The sequence below is a fragment of the Myotis myotis genome, unplaced genomic scaffold, assembly GCF_014108235.1.
Source record: "Myotis myotis isolate mMyoMyo1 unplaced genomic scaffold, mMyoMyo1.p scaffold_m19_p_8, whole genome shotgun sequence".
In the NCBI taxonomy this organism is placed as follows: domain Eukaryota; kingdom Metazoa; phylum Chordata; class Mammalia; order Chiroptera; family Vespertilionidae; genus Myotis; species Myotis myotis.
In genome coordinates, this window is record NW_023416390.1 from 12,654,483 (window position 1) to 12,671,850 (window position 17,368).

General features: G+C 41.1%; 1 protein-coding gene across 4 annotated transcripts in view; it reads left to right on the forward strand.

The window, feature by feature from the left end:
* Nucleotides 1-17,368, forward strand: part of PARD3B (par-3 family cell polarity regulator beta) — a 916,117-nt gene that overhangs the window by 590,066 nt on the left and 308,683 nt on the right. The gene's annotated exons all lie outside the window — the stretch shown is intronic.

Below are 17,368 nucleotides of genomic sequence, written 5' to 3' on the forward strand. Positions count from 1 at the left end.
CAATCAATTCATAGCTTTTTCTCTTTACTTCTGTTAGAGAGAATTGGATAGCATTTCTATAAAAGGGTGTATGAAAAGAGTGTATAGGACTCGACAGTTTCTCATCTCTGGGGACAAGAGATAAGGGGACCCAAAGCTTCCCTGAGACTGTTAGGCTAGAAGACCAGCAGTAAGGTGATACCTTTAATAGAAAAAGATAAACCATGAAGAAAGGCCAAGTTATGAGGAATAAGTATCTACACTAATAAAAGACAGACATGCAAATTGACTGTACCTTCGCTATGCCTTAAGCCATGCCCACCAGCCAATCAGAGTGACTATATGCAAATTACCCAACCAAGATGGTGGCTGGCAGCCATGGAGCTGGAGCAAGCAGGAGGCTTGGTTGCCCCAGTGATGGAGGAAGCCAAGCTTTCCACCCACCCTGGCCAGCTCTGAGCTCCACTCAAGGCTACAAAGTTTCAATTATAGAAGGTAAATAAATCCCAGATTTAAAAAAAAGAAAAAAGATAAAAAGGAGAGGCTGGGAGCTTCCATCGCTGGGGGCCTTGGCCAGCCTGAAAACTGCCCTCAGCCCCTCACCCAGACTGGCCAGGCACCTCAGTGGGGACCCCCCACCCTAAAGGGGGTGTGGCCAGCCTGAAAACAGCCATCAGCCCCTCACCCAGGCTGGCCAAACCTCCATGGGGTGAGGGTCCCCACTGGGGGGAGGAGGGGTTTGACTAGCCTGCAAACAGCCATCACCCCTCACCCAGGCTGGCCAGGCATCCCAGTGAGGACCCCCACCCTGAAGGGGGTGTGACCAGCCTGCAAACACCCATCAGCCCCTCCCCAGGCAGGCCAGGCACCCCAGTGGGGACCCCCACCCTGAAGGGGGTGTGACCAGCCTGCAAACACACATCAGCCCCTCACCCAGGTTGGCCAGGCACATCAGTGGGGACCACCACCCTGAAGAGGGTGAGACCAGCCTGCAAACACCCATTAGCTCATCACCCAGGCTGGCCAGGCACCCCAGCAGGACCCCCACCCTGATCCGGGACACCCTTCAGGGCAAACCAGCAGGCCCCCACCTGTGCACCAGGCCTCTATCCTATATAATAAAAGGGTAATATGCAAATTGACCCTAACAGCAGAGCGACTGGGAATGACTGGTCACTATGACACACACTGACCACCAGGGGGCAGATGCTCAATGCAGGAGCTGCCCCCTGGTGGTCAGTGCGCTCCCACAGGGGGAGCTCTGCTCAGCCACAAGCCAGGCTGATGGCTGCCAGCACAACGGTGGTGACAGGAACCTCTCCCACCTCCTCAGCAGCACTAAAGATGTCCGACTGCAGCTTAGGTCTGCTCCCTGCTGGTAAGTGGACATCCCCCGAGGGCTGCCGGGCTACCAGAGGGATGTCTGACTGCCAGCTTGGGCCCGATCCCCAGGGAACGGGCCTAAGCCAGCAGGTGGACATCCTGTGAGGGGTCCCAGACTGCAAGAGGGCATACGCTGGGCTGAGGGACCCCCCCGAGTGCAGAAATTTTTGTGCACTGGGCCTCTAGTCTATATAATAAAAGCCTAAGTGATCGAATGGTGGAACGACCAGAACAACTGGTGACTATGATGCGCACTGACCACCAGGGGGCAGACACTCAACACAGGAGCTGCCCCCTGGTGGTCAGTGAGCTCCCACGGGGAATGCCGCTCAGCTAGAAGCCAGACTCAAGGCTGGCAAGTGCAGCAGTGGTGGCAGGAGCCTCTCCTGCCTCCATAGCAGCGCAAAGGAGCAGCAAGCCAAGCGGTAAGCAGCAGTGACAGGCAGGCAGTAAGGAGCGAGGGGTCCCAGACTGCAAGATGGATATCAACCTGAGCAAGCCTAAGCTGGCAGGCGGACATCCCCAGAGAGGTCCTGTTCTGCAAGAGGGTGCAGGCCGGGCTGAAGGACCCCTTCCTCCCTCTTCCCTCATTAACCCCCCCTAACCCCCCACCCCCGTTTGAAAATATGATTCTGAAACTCAAGAGACAAGTCAAGGTTAGCAATATAGATTTAGAAGTCATCTGCATAGAGCTGATAGTTGGATCTTGGTTTTGTCCACATGATTGCACAGATTAAATTAAGTAATAATTCTTTAAAAGAGTTAGCAGCTATTAATTGATTTGGCTAACTAGCAGCCTAAGATGAAGACAAAGGCAGTTACTAGAGTTAATGATCAATCTCATTTTTGTTATTATCATGTTCAGTGGCTTGAAAGGACTAGGATTTGTCTCTGAAAATTAGCAGCTGTAGAGGAAGGCAAAATTTCTAGCAGTTAAAAATTCGATACCAAGTTAAATCAATTTATATATTTATATTCATAAGGTATCTTGAACATCCAAATGTGATTTTTGTTTTTAAATATTAGTGGGATATGACTGCATAGAGGTTATTATGCAATGAAATTGGCACTGATTTTGCCAATATAGTCTTGTGTTTTCTCTTAAGATGTAATTATATGCTTGTTTATTATATTAGTTGTCTGTTTTGATCAACTGACAAAAGTCAGTTTCTAACATATTTCCACTTAGTAAAAGTAAATGTTGAACAAATGATGATATGTTCTTCCTAAAGTATGTAGTGTTATACATACACTGTTTTCTCTCTCTTTCTTTTTTTCCCCCAGTTTTCATATTCAGAGATTAATAGATAAATTTTCTTATTATTTAAAAATACCTTTTTTACATGCATAAAAGGCACAGCTTTGCAATGAGTGATGTCTTCGTAGCTATTGTAAATTGGTAATTCACATGACACACATATATACTACTATATTTTCATTTGCATACTCTTATGCCATGTTTACTGGTATTCATGCTGGAGTTGTCACAGAAATTGCTCTGTCCTCAGAACAAGCAGGAAAAATATAACATCAAAACTAGATGGAGGAAGCACCAATAGCTTACTCTGAGATAAATTAACATTTGTAGGCCTAGAGAAAGGAAAGACATCCAAGAATAAGTATAAAATGCCTATTTACATTTGACCTTTGGGGGCACTGGGGTGGTTAACAGAATAGATGCATTTTCAAGATTGAACATCTGAGCGTCAATCTCTAAATGTTAGTAACAATCTAGAACATTTACTTTTGAAATTAATGTGAAGGGTTCTGCAGCTTCTTTTTCTGCATTGAGTTTTGACATGTTGCTGTCATCACAACATTGGTTGTTTTTGTTTTGTTTTTTACCTGAAAATGGCATAAGTTCCTATACGGTGGGTTAGGGTGGAGTCTCAGGTGCTTTTTGACATGCCACCGATATTGAGACTTAACTGAAGAGATAGCCACTGCAGTGTAGTCATGTCTATATCACTTTGCATTGTTTTGGTCTCAAAAAGGAAAAAAAAAATCTTCTAGGGAAACATTGGTAACGAGGGCTATAATTTCATTTTTTAAACTACTATCCAGTGATCTTTTTAACACTTGATACTTATTAATTACATTAGGTGCAAATCACATGCTAATAAAGAAAATTAAGACATATTCAAATCTTTGGATTTTCCAGATGTGAATTTTACCAGGTACGTATTTATTAAATTAAACAGGCTATCCCCAAGTGCTTAGAAATCTTCTGTTGATATAGATTTTTATCATCTTGGGACTTTGCCAGTGATAGAAAATGTAAATCTTCAGAGAAGGGATTTTTTGATTTTTACTAAAAGTAGCTTGCACATCCTGTAAGACATCAATCACAAGACGTATTAGGAACATCATACTAAAATATTAAAATGTTTCTTATGCTAAGATTATACCACTCTATCCTGAAAATACATAGCTTCTTATCTGAATATGCTCTGCCTTTTAGACTTCCATTTCGAGGAAGGAAAAGTACTTTTTGATTAAATATCTATTGATTTACTGTCTCCTAGGCCCACCAAATAGAGTTCATCTAAGACTAAAATGCAGTTACCTCCAGAATAAATTTTGGCAGCTGAAATGGAATTTGGCAACTGTTTAACTGGACAGAGAAAATTCACTGAATTTAGAACAAGAAGTCAAGTGGACACTATTTTATCTCATTTAGGATGCAGTGGTATTTTAAGGAGGGATAATATTAAGATGGCAACCCAATAAAATAAATGAAAATGAATTTAATTTTGTAGTTTATAACCCCATGCAACATTATAGGTCAAGAATACAGTTATCGCCCGGCTGGCGTGGCTCAATGGTTGAGCATTGACCTATGAACCAGGAGGTCACAATTAGATTCCCAGTAAGGGTACATACCCAGGCTGTGGGCTTGATCCCCAGTAGTGGGCATGCAGGAGGCAGCCGATCAAGGATTCTCTCATCATTGATGTTTTTATCTCTCTCTCCCTCTCCCTTCCTCTCTGAAATCAATGAAAATATATATTTAAAAAATACAGTTATTGGAGCCTTTATTGGGACCATAAGCAACTTGTTGCTTACTAATTCCCCTGCAGGAACACTTGCTTACAACCAGCACTGAGAGTTAATACATGGCAAGGACTTAGCATGGTACCTAGAATACAGTAAGTTTCCAATAAATGTTAGCAGTTATGATGGTTTTGTTGCTATTGTCTCCCTCTGACTAATTTCAAGAAGCATGATTTTGGCTCACCTAGATTTTGAATTCCGGATCCTATTATTTTGGCAATAAAAGGATTCTTTTCAATACCTTGCCCTGTTTCATTCTCACTAAGAGGAAGAGATTGGCGATGGTGGCGGTCTCCTGGCAGACACCTTGCACACGTGGTTTCTAGAGTCAGGGTGAAGGCATATTAGTGATTTCCAGTGAGGCGTGCCGCTTTTCAGGCTTATTCTTGAATTCTCCTTATAGCCAGGGCTATTAAAGGCGTTGTCAACAAAAAGAACCCCATCCTCAATCTTAATGACACTAAAGAAGAAGAAAAAATGGCATTTCACCTACAAGATTTAGAAAAGCTAAATCCAGGGTGTGTGTGTGTTTACTAAAATCTAAGGTAATTGAACTCATTTTGAAATTTTAATAATGCATACCTTTAACTCTCAAAGGTGATCATTTACTCTGAGCTCTCCTTTTCCTTACTTTTCTTTTGTAGTCCCAATAGTAGTTTCCCATTTTAGGCAACATTGATAACAGAACTCCTTTAATATTTATACATTCGTGCAAATTATGGCATCAAGTGGCAATACCTGATTTCTTCTGGGTTGTGATATTGCATAAGATACTGTGAAGATCCGAGCAAAGTGAAAGGCATGGGTGCAGACACGCTTTCAGGGGAGGTAAGCGCGGGAGACAGTGAAGAGCAAGTGGCTTGTCAATACTGAACTCTGCAGTGGAAAGTGCACAGATTGTGTGACACAGACAATAAGGCAACGGGGGCTTCGAGATGGGTGAGATCAGTATTCATCAAGAAGGGATTTGGCCTGAGCTTTGAAGGACTGGTTTGGATCACTGTAGAAGAGAGGGGGAGGCATTCAGGGCAGCAGGGAAAGCAACACCAAGCTCAGAAGCAGAAATGTCATGCAAATGTCATAGTATGCCCTAATTTTAATGATTATGCAGTCCTAGGAGGTGACTTTGATCTCATTGTAATTTCTATCAGCAGAAAAAGATTCCAGTGTAATAGCTGGCTTCATTTAGAGATAGGAAGATTGAATACATACATAGGAAGATTACATACTGAATACATACATTTAAGAAATAATAACAGCAAATAGAAATATGAAAAAGCTGGGATTTTAGTTTCTAGCTTTCCTAAGCATATTCTGTAGCCCAGGGCTTATTTTTAAGAAGACAGAATTCTTAGGGCACCATAAAGTAACTCAAACACTCAAGAAAACGAATCTAATCTCTAAAGTAGAGGAAGGATGTTTTTCTTAATACTCTAATAAAAAAGGCTGCCACCATATTTTATATGGCACCAATTCTGTTGGTTATTAATCAAACTCTTTTAAGGCTAAACTTCAGGCTTGCTCTCAGCCCAGGGCCTTTCGTGAGTGTGCCCTGGTGAACATAACCATCATTCAACTCCTTGCCTTCGCCAGTGAGAAAGAATGCTGACACCGAAATGTTTTAGAGGCAACTGCAAGGACTCGTTAATACTGTGCCAAAGTAGGAACTGCTGATCATCAGGGATTTGATCACAAAGTAAATTAGAGGCTGTGCATCACCATGTCTGTAACAAACACGCATTAGTAAAAGTAAATAAGCATGAAGACAGACCGATTAAGTTCTGCTTATATAATTGGTTCTTGAAGACACTTTATTCCAATATATTAGGAGAAAAATGAGCATCAACTTGCAAATCAAAGTGGCTCTGTTGTATCGCTGAACAGGAGAATTGTTAGAGTTTTGTAGTAAAAGATTCTGGCAGAAGCTGGTATTGATTCAAATTACTGGTCAGCACTTGGAGATGCTGTACTTTCTGGGTGTTAAAGATCCACTGGGAAAATAAGAGAAAGAAAATTGAGTTTCAAGTATATCAAAGCATTTTATTTGAAATGAAGTGGAAAGAACCTCGTGTTCTAATATTACTAGTGTTATGAGGCAGTAATTTGTGGATAAAAAGTAGAAATACAGGTCTGCAAGCAGTATTTTAACATTTTACCTCTGTGGAACCTTGACTTGGGATGGTGAACACACAATACAATATACAGATGATATGTTATAGGATTGTACACCTGAAACCTATATAATTTTATTGACCAATGTCACCCCAATAAGTTCAATAAAAATGAAAATAATAAAAAATAAATAAAAGGAAAATTAGAAAAAAATAATTTTACTTCTGAGATATTCAATCAGTCAAAAATAAGTTAAAAATATAAAACAAAGAATAATTTTGAGGAAAATAGCAGAGGTTTGGCAAAAGAGGAGACTTTTTAACTCTTTGGGGCAATTTTTGAAATGAGTGAAGATTTTCATGTGTCCACGCGAATCAGGACAAGAAATCATATCATTCTAATAATCTCATTAATGAACTAAGAAATTGCCTTAGAAATTACTTCAAGTGTGGACTGGCACTTCTCAAAAGAAGAAAAGATAATGTAAGAAAATGTAATATTCTTATATAATAAAGGCACACTCAAGTACAATTTCCCAAGCAAGTGGTTCACCCTGTGAATAAAATTAGTGTAAGTCATTCAGTTTCAGAAAACTGTGAGGTTAGAAGAGGGGATATTATTTTATAGAGGAGGAAACTGCGATGTTGATATAAATGGTAAGGGACAGTGTCTAGATGTGAATCTAAGTCACTTTAAAAGTCTTTTTAAAATACCTAAATCATTCAAAACTTTTAGGATTTCGCATTTGTCTTCAGATAAACAGGATAGATAAATTTCCAACCAAATAGAAAAAAATCTATAATAATAAAAGCGTAATATGCTAATTAGACCGGATGACCGAACGACCTTCCAGACGAAGCCAGGGCTACAAGGTCTGAGGCAAGCCAGGGCTGCGAGAGCCGAGCCCCTTGCACAAATTTCATGCATCAGACCTCTAATTTTATTATAATTTTCCATTCATCAAAGTCAAGTTCTCAATAATTGAAGGTCTCTTGAGTGTTTTTAAATACACTCATTTAGATATTTTGTACTGAAAACTTTTTGGTACTTAATTCTATAGAAATAATGGCACACTCTTATAGCCAAATAGACGCTTTCAAATTGTTTTTCAATTTTTTTTCCATTGGTAGTATAGCTAGGACATGATCAAGGAAGCAAGGAGGACTTTTCAGGTAATGTTTCCTGAGCAAGAAGAGAGAAAGCAATGTTGGCAGCTTGTTAGAATTTCCAAGAACCTTTATGTTCAGGAATTTATATTCAGGAATTTCATTGATTTTTTTAAGTGCCCCCAGGGGCAGTCGATCTCTTGGGCTGCTGATTCTCAATAACCAACTCATACCTGACAAACAAAAATGCATTACTCTGTGACAAGGTATAATTAGTAATTTCCCTCCGAACTGGAATAGTCATTTCGGCTGTCAGAAATATCTTTTTCTTAGTAAGAAAATTTACTTGCAGAAACAAATTAAGATCTGAAGGATACTTACCAGGGTGAGCGAGCAAGAAGTGGATTAGCTGAAAGGAAGCTACGCGCTTCTCCACCATGGGAATGTGCCACAGACCAGTGTCTAGGGATTCCTCCTGGCACTTCTGCCAATCTCCTCATTCACAAAGATCATATAATTTGTAATTTTCTCCCTGAAATAGAGCAAATAAGAACTGACAGCTTTAAGGGGCTTCTGCAGATCCTTCAGACAATAATGTTTTGAGTACAGGACTAAATTAATTCATAATACTATTTGTGTCCGTTAAGAGGGCTCAGTTGCTGCCAATAACAAAGCTCAACTATAGGTAACAGAATGATGTAGAGTTTATATTTCTGAGATAATAAGTAGTCTGAATATAGGCCCCAGCCAGCAGGGGAGAGAAGGAGGGAGAGTCAGTGGATTTGGGGTTGGTTGTGTCTCTGATTTTCTTGGCTTCTTCCTCTTGACCATCTCATAACAGCTCTGGGCATAAGGGCTGTGGTGAAAGCAGGAAGAGGTAGGAGGAGGGAAAGGATAGTGCCAGCCTTCTCTATCTACCCACTACAAGCTAAGGCCTCCCCCCAGAAGACCTCACCCTCTTCCACGCATGTCTCATGGCCCAGAATTGGCTCATTGCCCTCGCTAACAGCAAAGGCTAGAATGGAAGTATTTGATTTTCTAGCCTCTGCTCTGGAGTCAGTGGAGGAAGGAATTCTGCCACAAATGAACTTTACTGTACATCACATTAATCCCAGGTCAGTTGCTGCATTCGCCACGAGCTCGCCAGGATCTAGAAAAATAATCACTTAAGGATAATTCCTGTACATCCAAAGACAAGCAGAGAAAATTATCCTCCCAAAGGTTTCAGGAGCTGGACTTTGTGCCAGGTGCACTTTCTGAAAAATGATTCAAATTCATGCCTCAGCAAAATCTAAGATTCCTTCCAGACGAGGAGGACCTTCAGAGTCACTTGAGACCTTATGAAATGCCAGTGCCAAGCACTTGCTGTGGAGGGTCATGGCAGGAAGCCTCAGAGCCCATGTTTGAAGGATATTCATGGAAAAGTGGCATTGATAAGCAATAGTGATCGATTGTTCAGCTTTTAGTTATTAACATACAAATAAATGTGCCAATAACTACTATGTATGTGTGTATATGTATGGTTTTATATATATATATATATATATATATATATATATATATATATATATATATGCGGTTAAAGCACACCTATACATATGGACATATGTATATCGGAATTTCCACCTGAGGTAACCAGTGTTATCCTAAGTTGACATAATTTTACCCCAAAGCAGAAATATTTGCTCTTACAGAAAATATGTGAACTTATTAAAATGTACAGTTCCTAGTCATCATTTGGAAGTAAGTCACAGGTCCTCACTACCGTTGCCTACTATTTCCATGGGGAACCAAACATAGACCAGGAGCTCCAGGTTGCAAACCACTGTACACCACTTTCCACAGATGCTCCCACAGTGCATTTGAAAGAAAACATTACATGGATGTTAACAAGACTTATTGTGGCGATCATTTCACAATATAGGCAAATATCAAATCATGATGTACACCTGAAACTAACATAATTTATCAGTTTAAAAACAAAACACGGTAGCATATATAAAAGTTACTTTATTTTAAATTAGCCATGTTTTAACAGTATATTAGCCCTCCTGTAGTAAACTTAGGAAAAGATACTATGTTTGGCCTTATTCTCTGAACGAAAGGTAAAACATCTGATTCCTGTAAAATTTTGCATAATTTGATTTCTCAGAATTCAGATTGTAATATATATATTACCACCTTGTCACACATTTTCTTATTTCAGATCATCTGTCCTCTGATTCCCATAATTATTTCCCCCCATAATTATAGTTTTATTTGATAGACCATACTTCCTTTAAATAGATAGTAGCAATAGCTGGTATTAAAATGTGGGAACTTCAATATATGAAGGCCATTAAATATTTATGATTAGTTTTGTCAATTAGTATGTACTGGCTACAGGTAATTGATAATCAATGACAGTGGTTTTACCAAAAAGGGTTTCTTTTTCTTGGGCATGAAGAAGGGCAGAGGCAGGCAGGCCAGGGCCAGGATAACTCCTCAAACAAGTCCTCAGAGCACAAGCCTCCTTGTGACTTCCTGCTCCTCCTGCTATACCTTGTGGCTTTCAAGGAACAAGGAAGATAGAGACGATGGGCAAAGAAATAAAACATGCCAGCTGGTTCTGCCCCTTTTATCTAGAAACAATAGCTATCCAGAAACGTGACCTTAAACACATTGTTTACATCTAATTATTCAAAACCATTGCACAGTGACCCAGGATTTCGTGAATGTATGGGGAGAGGAGTATATTTAGTGAGTAGCATTTCTTCTCCAAAAAAATCAGGATTTTTATTAAAAGGAAGAAGGTGAAAAGGATTTCAGATAGACAACAAATAGTTTTGCATAAGACAGATGAGTTAAACAAATAAAAACGGTCCCATTTATTGTATCTTAGTTTTTTTTCCTAAATTTAACTTCAAAGCCTGAAGTGATTGAAAAGAAAACCATTTTGAAATGCAGCCACTGAAAATTATCTGTGAACAAGTTCAGTGTTCTCTGAACAGCAACTAACACATACATTGCAGGAATTTAATGAATATTAAATTAAATTGTGTTGATTGCTTCAATGAGTTTCCTTAACCTAAATTTTTATTTTAACTGTTGCAACTCACTATTCATATATACAATCAACTGTTAATTACCAAAGGGTGAACTCTCTGAATTCCCATTGTTGTTGGAAAATCTGGCTCTCCGTTCCAGGTGTGCATTGCCTCCTAGGGGACAGCTTTCTCTCCTTCTTAATCTTAGTGTGAACCCTCCTCCTGGCCCTCGCAAGGCAGGGCCTGAGTGGAAGCGTTTGTTAGTTCCCCTGCACATTCAGGTCATCTCCTTAAAGGGCCTTTCCCTCCCATGAGCTCCTCCTCCTACAGCAAAGGTAGAAGCACACAGGCAGTTACTAAAGGAGCAGCTACTTTGGGGCCAGTCTTCTCGTTTTTGACTATGAATCAGGGCGGGAAATATTGAGCACAAATATAAAATGCGGTTGCCTAAGAATTTGCACACTCCTCCTAAATCAGGAATTCCCGTTCTTGTTGGAGATGTTGCGAGTTTCCACTGCGAACACTCCGTTTGTTCAATCAGTCATGTGTTCACTTGACAAACACCTGTTAAATCCCTGCTATGTGCTGTATGTCATGCTGAGCTCACAGTGTATGTAGCCACACCGTATTCTGCAGCCAAATCAAACAATGTTTGTAAATGCGGCTTGGAAAAATCGTTGCTCTCATAAGTTACCTCTGTTGTTTTTTTTTACTAACAAGTCCACCAGCTCTGTGGCGAGGGTGGGAGGGAGTTAATCGTGCAGACTGCATGTGAGTCTTGTGAATGGTGCCCCAGGGGCTACATAGCACACAACCTGTGTGTGTGCACGAAGTTACTCAGGTTACTTTATTGCACGTTGGAGGGTTGGTTCCTGGTTTGCGTTATCCATGTCATTAGCTTATCATCTAGATTTGGACAAACGCAGAGGTTTGGGGGGGTTTTTTTGTTTGTTTTTTAGTAAATTTTCCTTATATGTATCTGGATCTTAGATAAATTAAAGTGTCTTTAATTTCCATAAATTTTAAAATCTCTTAAGAGAAGTCAGTACCTGTGTTCTTTATGTTCTGGATTCTTTTGTAAATAGACAGCATGTCCACATGCTTGTGGCGTTAGGATATATGATAAACTCCAAACTTGGAAAATTTGCAGGAAGATTGGCCAACTGGTTTCATTCCCTGAAGCTTGGAGGAAAATACTCCATTTTTCAAGCCCCTTTAGACACTTCCACTCCAATCACTACTGAGAGAAAAAACTAGTTATCTTGTTCACCTCAGGGAGAAATTTTCACAGTATTTATTATTACACAAGTATAGGGAATATCACATTCTTTTATGAACACCTTTGTTATATTCCTTAGTTTACATAATTTACTTTTACATTAGTGAATTTTTAAATCATCATTTCTACTTAATTTCTGCCTGAAATTATTGAGGTATCTATGTCAGTTAACCCATTACTTTTTCATTGTACCTTTTATTAAATACAGTATTTGTCCCCAGTTGCCTAATGGATAAGGCACTGGCCTCCTAAATACGGTATTTGTCTTCAGTTAGCATCAAATGCAAAATTTGTCAGGCAACTTTTTTGAGTCCTCTTTGGAAATTATTACATTACTTCACACATGATCCATAGCACTTCCTCTTCTTGGCTTTTCAACAAGTCCGTAATGTGTATCTCTTAATATTACTCTTATAATTTAAACTACTAAAAAACTAGGTTGGTGAAATTTAGAAATATAATTTTACTGAATATTATTTTAATATTTTAAAATTGATTTTCTTCGTTACCCTTTTCTTAATTTTTTGTCGTCCTTCATTATAGAGTTGGATGTTGTTTGGAAATGCTTTTAGTTGTGGCCTCTTCTAGATTTCTATCTGCTTATATGCCTTTTGAATACAAGTTTAAACATAAGAAAAAGAAAAAAACTGTAATGCTTAGGTTAGCTTCCCACAGCTATATGGGGCAATCACAGACTCTGTGAGCAGGAAGTGAATAAAGAGGTAATATTTAATCACAAATCAACCCACGGCCCAATGCTAGGCTTCTGTCAGTACCCTTTTGGAAAGGAAAAATCTCTTGAGTTTCACAGTTTAGCAAAAACTTCCTTCTATTTACCATGCCCTGAAAATACAATTAACAGTGTGTATGGGAAGAAGAAAGATAATGAAAAGAGAAATTAGTTTCTGAAAAGCACATTCTAATGAGGCTATGAAATATAAGTTCATGTGTCTTATCTCAAAATATTTATTTAAGAGACACAGAGATAAAAACCAGGAGCCTCCTGTCTCTTTCGATTACCCAAACGAGGTCATTGTGGCTTCATAATAGTATAAAAAAATCTGGGCTTGTCATTCTTGCGTTTAATCCTGAATTCTGTATTTTGTTGGAAAGAGGAGCTGCAGACAAAAGGTTCAATTAGATGTCCTTATGAAAGACAAGAACTTTAACAGGGTTTTTTGTTGTTGTTTTTTCATATCAATGCGATTGTTCAAATACTAATGCAGATTGCTCTTGGTGGTTCTGAGAGCGGTGTTTATATTAACAGTGTTAAAAAAACAGAATGTAACTGAGTAAACTTGAAGACCTAACTGGCTTTATTGAATGATTCCTGAATCAGGCAACATCCCATCCAGCTGGTAGAAAAGAGCTCCGAGGAGCTGTACAAAATGAATGGCTCATCTAGGCAGAAGGGGAAAGGACAGGAGAGAACCCGTCACCTTAAAGCATGGAAAGGGCCTGTGTGTCAGAATAACCTAGTTGCCACTGACCAGAAAATTCCAGACTGACCTGTTAAGATGACATTCCTGGGGAAGGTTGAAACTGCAATTGAGTTGAGTTTTAAATCTGGGTTTGCTGACGTGGAGCTTAGCACAAGTCACTCCATTTTGGACCTGTTGTTTCTTTTTCACTAGGGGAAGCAGAAGCTATAATCCCAGGTGTGTTAGTGATATTGTCATTATTTAGTCTGAGAAGTCCATTAGGAGGTAGTCTTGATACAAGTCACTGAAGCTGTTGCCCTCGGAGGTGTTCCCTTCCTGGACATGTAGAATGTACACAATAAGCTGTATATATAGCATTCATTCATTGCTGACACAGGAAGTCCCAGTGGAAAGTTGAATGGGAGAGCACTCTGCAGCCTCATCCTACTTGCCATGCCTTCCTTTTGTGTGAACCAGCAGGATTTCTGGTGCCAGGAGAGCTTTGCAAAACAATCTGGAGAGAAAATGCACCTTCTGAAAAGGTAGTTAAATCTCAAAGGCCTCCAGCTCCTTAGTGTTTCTACAGTAATTGTGGTATTTTCTATTTCTTATTCATCCTTGTTAGAAGAAATGGCAAAAGCTTCAGCCAAAATAGGTTTTTGGAAAGAATTTAAAAGAAGACAAGGCGGCAGAGCCAAGCATTACTGTGGAGGAGTACAGGGAAGAGGAGGGTTAGCCGAAGGCATGGGGTGGGCCTGGGGCAGTGGGAGAGGGAGGCAGAGCCCAAGAGCACAGAATGGGCCCCATGGAACACTGGAGCGTGTCCCAGGGAAATGGAGGGATTTCACAGTGCGGCTTGTCGCAGCGATCAGCAGCAGCACACGCACAGAGGCACAGAAATGTCTGCCTCCAGGCTCCCTAGGAAATCCCTGAGAGGAGAAGCCCGAAAGACTGGCCTAGAGACTGGCCATCCTGGGAGGGAGACCTGGAGGGCGGTGGTGACCTGCATGGCCTTCACTGTCAGACAGCCCTGGCTTTGAGACCTGGTGCCACTGCTGGCGCAGTGTGTGACCCATGGTTGTTTGGAGACGCAGCTTCTTTAGCTTTAAAACACGAACAATAATAATAATATCAACCTCAAGATGAAGTGGATTTAGACAATTTATATAGAACAACTAGCACTGTCTCTGCCACTTAGGACAACTTCCAAACATGTTCATTGTTATCATAGTTGAGTGATCTGCATATTTGCAGCGCCAGGGTGCCATTAACTAAGAAGCCATGCTAAGCAATCCAGGATGGGCAATCTTTGAGACTACAGTCAGGAAGGCTTCAATCCATCAGGCAAACAACAGATTGTTATTGAGTGCCCACCCTGCGGGCATTGATACAAAGGTGACCATGGCTTCATCTCTGCCTTCAAAAGCTGTGAGTTTAGTAAGGGAGACAGATATATACACAATGATACATAACTCGTAAGAGCAGCTATATCATGTTGTTTGGGTCACTGAAACTAGAGACAGAGAGCTTGAGTTCAAATCCCAGCTCTGTCGCTGTGTAGTTTTGGATAAAGGACTTACCCTCTCTGTGCCCAAGTTTTTCCCTATATAAGTGACCATAATAATAGCACTTGCATCCGTGGGTTGTGGTGGGAATTAAACTTGTGAATACTGTATAGGGCTTTAAAAAATACTTGGCACTAAATAAATGCTAGGTGTTATTACATGGTGGTAACAGAAATTAGGAACCTGACCGCCTCTCTCTCCTCTCTTTTTTGACATAGAGGTGGTTAGGGGGGCTTCCTGGTGGAAGTGGTATCTAAGAAAATAAAGGTGAGGAAAAGCTGTCCAGAGAGTAGAGAAAAGAATCCTGGAGAGAAATGGCATGTGCAATGACACAGAAGAGGGTGCTGGCATCTTTGAAGTACAACAATTAGTTCAAAATGACTAGAATTTGGAATATGTGGGGAAGAGCAAAGGAAAAAGAAAGGAGGTGAGGTAACATGGGTGAAAAAGGTGAGATCATGAAGGGCTTTGTAAACCATCCTAAGGAGTTTGGACTTTCTCCCAAAAGCAGTGGGGAGCCTGGAGGAGTAATTTGATCACATGATCAAAAACCCTGGAAACGGATGCCCGGAAGGAGAATGTGAGGAAGCATTGAGCTGAGGGTGAGCCTCAGAGAAGGCCCACATTTGGGGAAAAGGGGAAGAAAGGGCACCAGGAAAGGCGACTGAGAAGAACCAGGTAGCAGCGGGCCTGCGCGCAGGAGGAGGATAGGATTTCAAGCAGAAAGGGTTAAGCCAAGTATGCAGTGCTGCAGAGAGATCAAACAAAATAAGGAGCCAGCGAAGTTTATTGGTTCTGGCAATTAGGAGGTAATTGGTGACCTTGGAGCACTGGAGCTGGAAGCCATATGGCAGGGGATGCAGAGAACCGGGAGGAAGTAGACTCCTTGGATGAGGCCTCTGGGTGCCCCCAACCTGGCATTAAAATAAGGGAAAGGAGGCCTGGCCTGTGTGGCTCAGTTAGTTGAGCGTGGCCCCATGAACCAGGAGTTCAGGGTGCATGCCCAGGTTGCTGGCTTGGTAGGGGGCGTGCAAGGGGCACCCAATCAATGTTTCTCTCTCATTGATGTTTCTATCTCTACCTCTCCCTTCCTCTCTCAGAAATCAATAAAAACATATTTACAAGAAGGGGGAATAGAAGACTTGCAGAGCCTTTTGAATAAGAGAAACGAAAGAGGAGATTTCAGTGAAGAGAAAGAATTTCCTGACTCCGAATAATGGAGAAGCAGACCACTGGCAGGCTCAGAAGGGAGAGGGTCTCTCTCTATTGGGCATGAGGCTTAGAAGACAGGGTGGATGCAGGCAGAGAGACCATTTGTGAGGCTGAGAAAGAAGAAACTTACAGGGTATTTTTTAAAGTTCTGAGAAGGTGGGGAAATGTATGGAAATAGGGGCCTTGCTGTTACAGAGGGTTCTGAGCCCGCCCGCTGCTGGGGGCTGTAGGGACTTCTTGAGAATGAGCGAAACATCTGCTAGACGCCTGGCGGCTAGTCCACTTCCCACAGGAACTTACTGAGTCTCATTGCTCGGTGAGCCTCGCGTAGTGGTGAGACTGAAACATGGCATCCACTTAATTCCTTCAGAAACGTGAATTTAATTCTGAGTCAGAATTTTAAGAAGCTACTGAATTTTAGAAAACAGTGTTTGTTCTCCAATTCCCTTAGCTGTGCTAACTTTCCCCCAAATTCAACATTGCTTATCAAACGGCAGCCAGAATAAGTGGTGGCGCCTGCAGTGCCCTCTCCTTCCACTTTATTCAGTGCTGGTCCCATTTCAGAACTCTCTGCTTCTTAAAATGTTCGCTCAGGTTGCCCGAAATGTACCTTACTCTTGTTCCTGCCATTCTTCCTGCCTCTAATGTCAACTAACCCCATTGGAGGACTCGTCCTATTCATATATTTCATCTATTACCAGCTTTTCTCATTACATTCTTTCATATTTTCAGGGGTTTTTGCTTTGTTAATTATGTACATTGGCCATAATTTCCCAATGGCATTATTAAAATGTCATATTGTCCAAAGGGCAAGCTAAACGGATGCCTTTCCATTTGGAACAGAATTTCTCCCTAAATCACCCGCTTTGATGTGTCTTTGAAATTTAGACCTTGGAGTTGCCTCAGTCTAGTTTCAGAGTCTTTGCCTGAAACTCTGCAGAGTTCACAGTCACTTACTTCCGGGTGTGTGGGACCCGAGAGGAGGAAGGCAGCTCTCCGTGGCTCAGCCTGGCCCAATTCAGCCAAAGGACAGCCCTTCCCTGAAACGCACCACCACTCAGAGAACATGTCTCACTTTCCAAGAGAGTCAAACCGGACGGGACGGAGGGCATTCTGGGAAGTGCTCCAGTGTTTCTGACCATAAAGCTGGGTTTCTGAAATCCAAGATTACTCCCAGCAGGGACCCTAAATACAGCCTGAACCTACAAAAAAGAAGTAGCCCTGTTTTACC